This window comes from Hemibagrus wyckioides, linkage group LG07, assembly GCF_019097595.1.
Source record: "Hemibagrus wyckioides isolate EC202008001 linkage group LG07, SWU_Hwy_1.0, whole genome shotgun sequence".
Taxonomy (NCBI): Eukaryota; Metazoa; Chordata; class Actinopteri; order Siluriformes; family Bagridae; genus Hemibagrus; species Hemibagrus wyckioides.
In genome coordinates, this window is record NC_080716.1 from 18,647,401 (window position 1) to 18,660,366 (window position 12,966).

The 12,966-nt window shown below is 40.6% G+C and overlaps 2 protein-coding genes across 7 annotated transcripts in view; one reads left to right on the plus strand and one right to left on the minus strand.

The window, feature by feature from the left end:
• Nucleotides 1-8,973, minus strand: part of LOC131355789 (leucine-rich repeat and fibronectin type-III domain-containing protein 4) — a 34,677-nt gene extending 25,704 nt beyond the window's left edge. Inside the window, exons 1-2 of one of the 3 annotated variants that reach the window (XM_058394278.1) lie at nucleotides 8,227-8,973; nucleotides 6,232-6,842 (exon numbers count right to left, since the gene is read on the minus strand). The gene's annotated coding sequence lies outside the window, so the exon portion shown is untranslated. Of the gene's footprint in view, nucleotides 1-6,231; nucleotides 6,843-7,563; nucleotides 7,976-8,052 lie in introns of those variants that run through there. The other 2 variants (XM_058394277.1, XM_058394279.1) reach the window with 2 other exon arrangements.
• Nucleotides 1-12,966, plus strand: part of pcxb (pyruvate carboxylase b) — a 222,481-nt gene that overhangs the window by 158,639 nt on the left and 50,876 nt on the right. The gene's annotated exons all lie outside the window — the stretch shown is intronic.

A 12,966-nucleotide genomic window follows, 5' to 3' on the forward strand; every position in this document is an offset into this window, starting at 1 on the left:
ATAGATAGATAGACAGACAGACAGACAACTAGATAGACATATAGACAGATAGATAGACAGACAGACAGACAGACAGACAGACAAATAGATAGATAGATAGATAGATAGATAGATAGATAGATAGATAGATAGATATATAGATAGATAGACAGACAGACAGACAGACAGACAGACAGACAGACAGACAGACAGACAGATAGATAGATAGATAGATAGATAGATAGATAGATAGATAGATAGATAGACACTATATGCATCCCAATGGGCGATTTGAATCGAAAGTAAAAAGGATATAAATCATATTTCTACAATATCTCTGTACAAACAAATGAAATATGCTTTCATCAATAGAGTCATGGATCTATAAAGCTCACACAGAGCAGGCCCTGTGTACAGAGCCACAGATCTCTACGGGGCTCTCCAAAAAAATAATAATAATCATTTAATGAATTTTAGAAATGTTGCAAAACTTGTGTGTTGATTGTGCATGCTCTTCATCGCTCTTAAATGATCTTTAGGCTTTGAGACGTAGTTAGCGTGCTTCCTGAGTCACATTCCACAGAAGATAAAAAGCTTTCCAGAAAGTTCCACAGGGCATCTGCTTCAGGAGTTGATTAAAGATGTGTTCTGAAAAGTGTTATTTAGTCCTTCCAGGATTTCATAAAAGCTTTTTATGATTGTTTGCAGCCACAATTGCTCGATTTGGGAGCAAAAGAAATTCTTGCATTATTTTTTTGTGTGTGTGTGTGTGTTAAACTTTTATACTCTTACCAGTGAAGACACAAAATACAGAAAGTAATTACATTCTATAATCGCTGTACTCATGTTTAACACACGTGAATCAATGAAGGCTTTGTGCCGTTGATGTCACATGACACGTCTTGTGCTTGTGCTCAAATCTCTGTGCTGTAATTTTTTGAAGCATGGCAATTTCCTCTGAATATCGTGGAGTTTGCTTGATTTTGTGTTCATTTCGGCAATCACAAAATCCTAGAGGAACTGGTTATTTGTTGTAATTAGTTCATGAAAAATGACTTCATGTTGCAGCAGCTACAATTGTTCCTCATTTCCCAGTGTTTCTATGGTGTAGTGGTTGGGTTAGCATTAAAAGACACCAACAAACACACAGCTACAGATAATGCCGTTACACTCCTAGCACCTATATACAGTGCACTCCCCCCAGTATAGCACCGTGTGAGAGACTCGAATAAGTAAACTGTTGGTTATGAACACTGACCTTGCTTAGCTTTTTTAAAGTAATATTATATTTAGGACACATAAATAACTTAATGAAACAAGGAAGGCGTGCATTTATCCAGCCCCATCTTCCTACAGCGACGCTCTTTCAGCCAAAGTGTTAAAGAAATTTGTTCCAATTAAAGATTAAGTGGCAGAATGTAAAACCTCAGATATTAAATGTTGTAATGTGGACTTTTTGCCTATGAATCCATAAATTATAAAAAGCTGAATAGTATTAGAGCAGCAAATTGTGTTCTGCCAGCTCTAACACGCACACACACACACAGAGGGAGAAGGAGTGCAGGGACTGTATTTATGCTGTACGAGCTCAGTGGGACAGAATCCAGGACGCTTAATGATGTGAAGCATTTGGCACCATCGTGCAGGTCTGTAATAAATGCTGATTTTGGTGTCACACTCCCCCACCCACTCTCCATCTCTCTCTCTCTCTGTCTCTATTTCTGTCCATGCACATTTTTTCCACATAGCCGTCTGGCCCCGCTCATCAAAACCTGCTGTTCATGCACTGCTACATGCTAACTGCTAATTAACCCACATTCAGGCCAGAGGGAGGGGAGAGGTGGCAGAGCAGATATAGCCGATCACTGCATGCCTTGTTAGGCACGGATAGACTGGACGACAGCAGAAAGCCAGCGGAGAAGAGGAGGACGGTTCTTTTTTGAGCGTGGGAGCTAATGGGAGTGGTGAGAAAGATGAGCTCGTTGGGGAAAAAGGGTGAGGGACATAAACGGATTCGTCTTCCCTACAGGGACAGTCTGAGTGAGGGAGAGAAAGAGAGTCGTGTAGGCGGTTCAAAAAAAACACACACAGGGTGATGGCATTGATGTTGGCATGGCAACAGTGGGCACACTTACCAGCCCTAGTGCCACCTCCTCCCCTCATCTTTCTTTCTTTCTTTAGAGAGAGAGAGAGAGAGGGGGGGGGGGTGACACAGAGAGGATCCTACTGAGTGAAGTGTCCTTTGTGTATGAATATGCATGGAGCAGATCGTGCTCTAGGACGAAGAGGAGATGAAACCCTTCAGCCTGGTGTGTGTATGTGTGTGTGTGTGTGTGTGTGTGGTGCTAAATCTGCTAATGTCAGGGTTTTTTTCTCATTTTTATATAATCACTCCTATAACGCTGGTATATATCCTGCTGTGTGATTATAATAGTGAGAGAATATAAACTCCCCCCATCCCCACCCCCCAAAAATGAATGAAGCTTAATCTAAAAATTAGTATTTCTCAAAGTCACATCTGTGTGTAATTTGACTCGTGTGTGTGCAGTTAAACCATCTGCACAAATCAAGCCATGCATGCAGTGGCATCTGGGCATCTGTCATCACATGAGCAGCCAACTAGCAGCCAACATCTGATTAAAAACATGTTGACATTTCAAATTTTGTTTCATTCCATATAGATAAAGCCATTAAAACAGTTACAGTACACAGTAACCTGAGCCTTAATGTCAGTTTTCCGGACTGGCTGAATCTTGGTAGGTGCACTGGCTCTCATAGTTGGCTACAGTGTCTTGTACCTCCACCTTTGGAATACCATGAGCCATTTTGGAGCAATGATTAAAAATATTTCACTGAAGATTCTCTATCCTGCCTTTAAGAGTTACGTTTAACCTGATTTGCAGTACTGCATAGAAGGTTGTAGCTTCCCAACACTAGCAAGCCATGGCCTCTTTTAACCCTCACGTCACCTGTATACAGTTTGAGATGAAATGTTCTTTCATTTCTGGAGGTCACTCTGAAGAAAGGTCTACTATATGCAGAAAATGTAAATTAGATATCTTTGGAAAAATGTTATCTATCAAGAACAACCAAGCTGAGCCTTAATGAGTCGGTAACATTTTAGCATCAAAATTAGCTACACTGTTCCCAAGATGCTGCTCACGTCTATGTTTCTGTCGTTGCAAATTTTCTGTACAACAACAACAATCTGTGTTTGACCCGCAATCAAATGAGCTCTTTCTTGTAAATGTCAGAAACTCCTGGTTACATTAAGTAACAAAATTTGAACAAATAAACAATAGGGCATAATCTCCTCATAAGAATATAAGAATCTACTTGTAATATGTTACTTCTTAGAATGTGTTACTGTGAGATATAACTGAATACGAACACATTGTTTGGGTTGAACAGATAATGTGTTCTAAATGAATACACATCTACATAACATACATTTATTTATTTATTTATTTATTTATTTATTTATTTATTTTGTTTGTTTGTTTGTTTGTTTGTTTGTTTGTTTGTTTGTTTATTAAACCTGAAAGGTTTATGAAGTTGAGTCTAAAGTTTTACATTAAAACTGGGATCCTGTAGAATGAATTTGTTTGAATTCGGTTAAATCCAGTGTTTTGTTAATATTTATTTTATTTTTATTTTTTTAAATAAATAAAATTCTTGTTTAGGCCATTCCTACTTCAGGTTTATATCTGAATATCACTAAAAGATATTTGTAGTACTCGTTTAAGGACTTTTCTCACTGCATATAACTCCAGGTGATCTTTTTCTTTTTACCTGGGGTTATGAAACCTTGCTCTGTAGCAGAATTAGCAGTGCTTTTCCGTCTTAACCCCGCATTGCAGTGCCAAATGTGTGCGGTGTGAAGCTACATGGTGTTTGAATGTTACGACTACATGCCTAGCAACAGACAATAAGAAATGTAACCAAGTAACAAAAACAGCTCAGTTACGTCAGACGGCAAAATACCGAACATCATGAAAGTGTGTGCCATAGTGAGAGAGATCAAATTAGTGAAAGTTGGATATCAACAAACGGCTAATCAAATACATAATAAAAAAAAGGTGACAGCTGTGAAAGATATCAATACCTACTCAGGTACAGAAGTGCAGACCTGTCCTTTTGTTTCTCATGGACATGAATTTGTGAGACAAGCTGTTATTTAAACCGGTCACTCACTGTGTTTATGTAATCATGGTTGTTGACGATGTAAATACACTATATTGCCAAAAGTATTCGCTCACCTGCCTTGACTCGCATATGAACTTAAGTGACATCCCATTCCTAATCCATAGGGTTCAATATGACGTCGGTCCACCCTTTGCAGCTATAACAGCTTCAACTCTTCTGGGAAGGCTGTCCACAAGGTTTAGGAGTGTGTTTATGGGAATTTTTGACCATTCTTCCAGAAGTGCATTTGTGAGGTCACACACTGATGTTGGACGAGAAGGTCTGGCTCTCAGTCTCCGCTCTAATTCATCCCAAAGGTGTTCTATGGGGTTGAGGTCAGGACTCTGTGCAGGCCAGTCAAGTTCCTCCACACCAGACTCTGTCATCCATGTCTTTATGGACCTTGCTTTGGTCACTGGTGCACAGTCATGTTGGAAGAGGAAGGGGCCAGCTCCAAACTGTTCCCACAAAGTTGGGAGCATGGAATTGTCCAAAATGTCTTGGTATGCTGAAGCATTCAGAGTTCCTTTCACTGGAACTAAGGGGCCAAGCCCAGCTCCTGAAAAACAACCCCACACCATAATCCCCCCTCCACCAAACTTTACACTTGGCACAATGCAGTCAGACAAGTACCGTTCTCCTGGCAACCACCAAACCCAGACTCGTCCATCAGATTGCCAGATGGAGAAGCGCGATTCGTCCCTCCAGAGAACGCGTCTCCACTGCTCTAGAGTCCAGTGGCGGCGTGCTTTACACCACTGCATCCGACGCTTTGCATTGCACTTGGTGATGTATGGCTTGGATGCAGCTGCTCGGCCATGGAAACCCATTCCATGAAGCTCTCTGCGCACTGTTCTTGAGCTCATCTGAAGGCCACATGAAGTTTGGAGGTCTGTAGCGACTGACTCTGCAGAAAGTTGGCGACCTCTTCGCACTATGCGCCTCAGCATCCGCTGACCCCGCTCCGTCAGTTTACGTGGCCTACCACTTCGTGGCTGAGTTGCTGTCGTTCCCAAACACTTCCACGTTCTTATAATACAGCTGACAGTTGACTGTGGAATATTTAGGAGCGAGGAAATTTCACGACTGGATTTGTTGCACAGGTGGCATCCTATCACAGTTCCACGCTGGAATTCACTGAGCTCCTGAGAGCGACCCATTCTTTCACAAATGTTTGTAAAAACAGTCTGCATGCCTAGGTGCTTGATTTTATACACCTGTGGCCATGGAAGTGATTGGAACACCTGATTCTGATTATTTGGATGGGTGAGCGAATACTTTTGGCAATATAGTGTATGTGAATAAAAGCATTAACCCAATAACATAGTGTGAAACTTTAAACAAGATTCTGTTTACCTGGGGCTTATCCACTTTGTGTAATTAGGTCCATTTACTCTGTGTTTAGTAAATGCCCATCCATCCATCCATCTATCCATCCATTTCTCCATCCATCCATCCTTCCTTCAATTAATCTATCCATCCCACCATCTATCCATCCATCTGTCCCTCTATCCATCCATCCATCCTTCCTTCCATTAATCCATCCATCCACCTTTTCATCCATCAGTCCATCCTTCCTTCCATCAATCCATCCATCCCTCTGTCCATCCATCCATCCCTCTGTCCCTCCATCCATCCCTCCATCCATCCATCCATCCCTCCATCCATCCATCCATCCCTCCATCCATCCATCCCTCCATCCATCCATCCATCCATCCATCCATCCAAATATCTAGCTATGTGTCTATATCCTGACAGCTATAAGTCTAAATAAGTCTAATGAGCAAATTTTACGATTTCGTTCTCAGACACATTCATGAACACACTCTTTCATTCAAATTGTGTCACCTATTCATCTAAAAAAAAAAAAAGAAGAAGAATCTCTAAATCTGGAAATGAGCAGCATAGCAACAGCAATGCATCATCCACAGCATCACAGGATAGCTAAGATGATTAAGCAAAAACACTAAAATGAAAACAGATATCTTAAGAAACATGTAAAACACTCATCATTTGGCTCCCTGAAGTTTATTAGATGTATTGTTTAATGTTAGTGTGACATGTTACCTTCGTTGTCTGTGTCAGTCGCAGGACTTCAATCAGCTCATGTCTGCAGTCATGGTGTTTGCAGGCCTTTGTGTAGGTGTGTGTATGTGTGTGCTGGACCCCGTATCCATGTCCACATGTGTATCGTATCCTCTGTTCAGGACGGGAGTGTCTGTCCTCTCCACATCCACACACACTGGAGTTTAGATGGAGTTAGGCCTGCAGTTGCACATTTGTATCCATGTAAGCTTGGCTGTGAAACACACTGAACTTTATTCACTGTTTTTCCAGAATGTTCCCAGGCTAAGAGCCTCTCATCTGGGGTCATTACACACAGCACATTTCCTCTCAGGGTCTTCTAGTTGCCAGCCTGCTTTTCGCTCTGCTGTCTCTATTTTTTTCCCCCACTTTATGTTCTGGGCATTTCCCTCACTCTTCCTCCTCTCCACCTGCCTCTTCTGTTCATCGATTCATTTCACCCTGTCTGTGCTTGTCACTCATTCCTTCTTGTTTTCTAACAGATTGTCTTACAGATTTTTTTTTCTTATAGGTTTCCAATAGTCTCGTGGTGCAAAGCATCAGTGAAGCCAGGTTGCAGATCCTTAACGTCCTCTAACAGAGCAGTGTCCCCTCTGCCAAGAATGAGAAAAAAGGAGCAATTAAAGAAGGATAGGAAGGCTAGAAAAAAAAAGATAAGACATTCCTAGAGGGTTGGGAAGAGAATAAAAACATTTGTAATCAAACATTTCAGTAGCAGGAGGTTTACATGAACATGTTAAAGGGCACATTATTTTTTCCCATTACCAGCACTGTTTCTTTCACTGTTACATTTATCCCCTGCTCTCTGTCTCTTTCTGCCTCCCTCTTGCTCTCTCACGCTCTCTCTCTCTCTTTCTCTCTTTGCCCTTTCTCAATTTAGTTAAATTCAAGAGGTCTTACTGGCATTTTCATAATCAGTTATTCTCTCTCTCTCTCTCTCTCTCTCTCTCTCTCTCTCTCTTTCTCTCTCTCTCTCTCTCTCTCTCTCTCTCTCTCTCTTTCTCTCTCTCTCTCTTTCTCTCTCTCTCTCTCTCTCTCTCTCTGTTTACCTGTACGTTCAGTACTAATGTCAGGCCAACATGGTCTCACCTCATTCAACAGCAATAACATCGATCTTTCTCTTAAATGTCAACAAAGAGCTTTTCTGTTTTTCTCTCTCTTTCCTCTTTTGAATTTGTTGCCTATTGCTAGGTCTCTTTCCACCTTCCTTCCTTTGCTTTGTATCTCTCTCTCTCTTTCTTTCTCTCTCTCTCTCTCTCTCTCTCTTTCTCTCTCTTTCTCCTGCTAACTCACACAGATTTCCAAATCTCGTACCCAGCCCAGTTTTCTGTGCAGTTACTGTGCTCTCCAACTTGTCAATCATCTTGAGCTCATCAGCCAACCTTCCGTCAGAGTGCCATAGAGACAGCAGGGTGTGCGTGTGTGTGTGTGTGTGTGTGCACGAATATAGCAAGAATACAGAGAAAGAAACCAGTAAATTCACAATATGTTCAAATGAGGTATGATTCATTAATCTTCTGACTGAAATGAAACATTTGCACAGACTATATAACCAGCTTTCAGACTGCACTCGTTTATAATAGTCTCCTTTCATCCCATCGTCCGCCAAGATGGGTCTGTCAGTCCATTTATTCATTATAAATAACACAGTACCTCTAACTGTCCTTAGCTTCCTCTCCTCTCAAGCTGAAATCAGACATCTTCAATTCTGTCATTGGCCTCCTTTTAAACATCATTGACATCTGCTCTTCAAATATGATCACACACACACACACACACACACACACGCACACACACACTAACCTGTTTACTGAACACGTTGAACCTTGACTGAATAGTCCCGAAGGACAGCGAAGTCAGACGAGTCACTTCCTTTAAAAGAGAAGAGACCTTCTTTCCTCTCTCCCTCTCTCTCTCTCCCTCTCTCTCTCTCCCTCTCTCTCTCTCTCTCTAACGATCCCTCGCTCTTGCTCTCACCAGCTGTATGCCGCTGAATCTGTTCAGAGGACAAACCCCCTCTTTTTTCATCCCTCTGTCTCTCTCTTCGGCCGTTGATTGAATTTTAAGTCATTTTTAATCCCATGGATCAGAACAGGTATCCTGAAAGAGGATAGAAAAAGAAAAGAGACATGATGGATGCTATTAAGGCAGTCTTTGGCGATGCAGTTATTTTTAGCAGTTCCCATCCATTTTTTTTGCTTTTTGCTTTCTCTTATTCCGTTTGTCCTGGCTTCATCCGTTAGACTGTTTGTTTCTGGTAGTTGGTTCTGCCATTTTTCCTCCCCCCACCTGCGAAAGTCTGCAAGTGGGGCAGTGCGAGAGCGAGCGCAAGAACGAGAGAGAAGCAACTGTGCTCGGCGCATCTGTTAAAGCGTCTGATACAGGGAGAGAGGGAGGGAGGGGGCAGAGAGAGAGAGAGAGAGAGAGAGTGAGCGAGAGAGAGAAGGAGGAATGGATGGAGCGAGCAGAGTATGAGAGGGAGGGAGGAGCACCTCCAGCAGTATTTGACTAAAGAGTGGAGGAGAGGAGCGATAGAGGAGCAAAATTGAGAGATAAGTGCAGAACATAACAGGAAGGAAAGGAGCAGAGGACAAGCGGTTAGATAAAGCAGCACTTCAGAGACATTGAGATTCACGACTCCCCACCGAGAATCGCTCTGTAGCTAGAAACTGATGTCTAATTAGAGTTTAGTCTCTCAGTGTGTGTCTGTGTGTGTGTCTGTGTGTGAGTGAGTGTGTGTTTATGTGTGCGTTCATTGAGCTTGAACTCTGACATCACATATTCCAGTCACGTTCAACGTTGGCATGTTGCCATGAACGAACATAATATCTGTATTTGTGTGTGTGTGTGGTTTGTGTATCAGTTTGCTGTATCAGTAAGTCGTCTCGCAGTGTCTCTGTCTCTGTATATTTGTCTTGCTTTATTAGCTCATATTGGAATAGATGATGTATGAACAGCTCTCAAATTTACATTTACACTGTCGAGGCAAGCACACACACACACACACACACTTTAATGAGAGAGAAAGGGTGGGGGGAGTACGAGGTATCGACTTTCAGCTCCTTCTTGTTTGATTTGAAGGATGATTTTTCATTCTCAGAAAAACTGTGGATGTGCTCCATTAAGTTTCATTTCTTTGAAGCTGTTTAAACGAGTTTTCTTCCCCTTTACACTTTACTCACTTTTCATCCTCGCTCACTTTTCATTTTTGAAATGTTTACACTATTAAGATCAAGATCATCTCTGTTTGAACCTTCTGCTTCATTTGCAAATGAGGAATTGTCTTTTTAAGGCAAATATTCTTCAGATTTGGTATTTGCACCAGGAATTACGTGATCCTTATTTCTCCACATTTCGCCATGTTTTTTTTATGTATTTATTAATGTTTTTAGTACAGTAATGTAAGGTTTGGGATGAACCCTGTGTGTCAGGAGTTAGAATAAAGCTTGTGCTGTATGCTCATTTCAGCCATGGGCTAATCATAATGAGTTCATGTAGGTAAAGTCAGTGATTGTGACTAGCATTAAAAGATGAAATAGAATTCAGATATAGATATAATCTGTAGATATAGACATATAGAGCGAATATTCTCAGCACTAAACTGAAAAAAAGCACTTGATATAGATTTCATATTTTCTCAGGGATTTCTCAAACGTTTTCAAACCACCTAAAAAGTAATTATTTATAATATAACCTGGGTAAAGGACCTTACTAGGTTGGAGGTTGTTGTGATGAAACACTACAGCAAGGTTGCTAAAAGCTTTAAAGTTTACATTCAGCCTGTGTTTAATATTGTTTAGAATCCATAAGTATGTGGACACCTGACCATCACAGTCATATCCCCATAGGTCTTCTCCAAACTGTGGACACAAACCTGAAAGCACAAAATAGTCTTTGTATGCTGTAAGATTAAGATTTCCCTCCCAAATAAATTCCAGCATTATGAAGCAGGCTACATAAACACAGGGTTTGCCAAGGTTGGTGTGGAAGAACTCGAGTGTCCTGCACAGATCCCTGACCCTCAACCCCACTGAACACCTTAGGCCTGAACTGGAATGCTGAATAAGTCTCTTCTCCTGACATCACTGCCTGACCTCATTAATGTTCATGTGGCTGAATGAGCACAAATCCTCAGAAATCCTCCAAAATCTAGTGTAAATCCTTCCCAGAAGAGTGCAGGATATTAAAACAGCAAAGGGAATAGCAATGGGATTTTCAGCAAGCATGTATGATGGTGATGGTGGTCAGATGTCCACATACTTTTGTCAATATAGAGTATAGGTGTGAACTGCTACATCATTTTTTAATTCTATCTATCTATCTATCTATCTATCTATCTATCTATCTATCTATCTATCTATCTATCTATCTATCTATCTATCTATCTATCTATCTATCTATCTATCTATCTATCTATCTACAGTATCTATAGACTAATATAATTTAACATCATGAGGCTTCAGTTTCTGGAGAGTTAATGTCACGTGTGTTGCTCTGAGGTCACAGAATTTTGATTGACAGCAGGATATAGTTCATTATATTAAACAATGATTTGCAGTCCGAGGTGCTCCAAGGACAGTGATGATTCAAACGGTTAAGGCTCTGGGTTTCTGACCAGAAAGGTCAAGGGTTCAAGCCCCAGTACTGCCAAGCTGCCACTTAAGCCTTTGAGCAATGTCCTTAACCCTCTCTGCCCCTGGGCTGCTGTATCAGGGCTGACCCTGTGCTCTGTCCCCAATTTCCTAAGAGTTTGTGCTGTAATATGCATGTGACAAATAAAATTCCAAGCCAAGTATAGTAGTGTACAAAAGTCTTAGGTACATGTAAAGAAATGGTGTAAAGCAAATGCCTTGAAATTACAAAATTTCCAGTTTTTGGTGAGACAACCCTTTGCCTTTAAAATACAGCAGTGTACTTGATCCAGTTTCAGAAGAATTTTCGCTAATATGTTTTTTTAAGCATCTTGTAGAATCTCCCACAGACCTTCCAGAGACTTTGACTGTCACACACTTTTGTTTTTTCTGGTAATCCCTGGCAGCCAGAATTAATTAGTGTATTATGTAATATGTTGTGTATTATGTAATATAGTATGTCCATCTTTTGATCCACTTATCCTACAGAGAGCAGAGTCAGACACACACTCACACACACTACAGACAATTTAGAGTTGCCAGTCAGCCTACAACACATGTATTTGGACTGGGGGAGGAAACTTAAGCACCCGGAGGAAATCGCTGAAACACAGAGAGAACCTGCAAACTCCACACACACACACACACACACACACACAGGGCAGAGGCAGAAATCAAACCCACATCCTTGGCTTAACATGCTAACCACTATGCCAATGTGCTCTCCACAATAATATAGTGTTTTATGTAATATGTTACTTTCTTTACTGACATACAAATAAATTCTCTCTCTGAAAAGTAATGTTTGGAAATCTGAATAAGGTTTTATTGACTGAAAATAAACATCTAAGATTAAAAAAAACTAATACCGGTTTGTACACTCCAGGAAGGAGGAAGCTTTCAGATTTGCCACACAAATCATATTCCTTTAAACTATTAGGTTGCAAGTATTTCAAATCCCTTATAACAAGATTGTGCTTTCATGCACTGCATCCACTTTCTCGCTTACAGCAAGACATGCACAAAACAGAGGTTGATCTTGTGCTGGCTGTGTGCTAATTAGCCAAGATGCATCTGTGTTTACACATGCGTCCTTACTAGATCTATAATGAGCATTTCTATTCTTATATCTGTCCCATGCTCATGTAGGATTTCACCCGCTTATGGATTATCAGTAACACTGTCAGGCCCTTGCGCATTGTTTACAGTCATCATCAAAGCGATGTTACTCAGACCCACCAACTCTGACAGTTTTCACCTTAATCACAACATTTAGAGCTCAAACGCTTATTTTCACACCTAACAGAAGGATCCATGCAGCATTCACGTGTGAGCTCGCGTGTTGACTCATTTTGTCCATCTATATTTGTCTCGGTGGCAGAAGATGTTGTTGTGAGTCAAGCGGCACTTGATCAAAAGCTCATTACAGAACTCGAGAGGAGAAAGAGTGGGGGGGGATCAGCTTAAGGTAGAAGAACGACGATCTCATTGTGGAAGTCATGCACTGACACCAGGGATCAAATTTAATCCGGTACTAAAAGCACCTTGATGTGAACAGCACTTAAAGGAAATGCATGGTTATAAATATGAGCTTTAAGTGGGTACTCTGAATCAGGTATATATTATATTTAATGCTGTTTTAAACAAGAGAGGCTCATTATCTTGTCTTTTGGCTTTTGCCTTTGCGTATGTCTGATTGGATTTTTTTTTTTTTAACAAACAAATGGGCTTAAACAGGTCAGTTTGCATTAGTCTTGGTTTCCTTTTTTGAGAATATTTCAAATATTTCAAAATGTTCGTTAGCAGTACATACATTATCAAAAACATCAGTACATAGTTTCAAAACCTAAATTTTTAGGTCTATATTAATTCATGATGTATATCACCACAACAGCTCTAAGCTGAAATATAGATATTATATTGATCTATTAAAATCTGGCAAAGGTATTTTTCTTTCTAGCCTACATCTTTTAAACATCTTTGGACTCACTGGGAAGTGTGCTGAGTGTGAACTTAATTTTGTATGAGCTATAAACTGTTAGGACTCCAAATATATAACAGAATTTTAATAATTTATCTGTACATT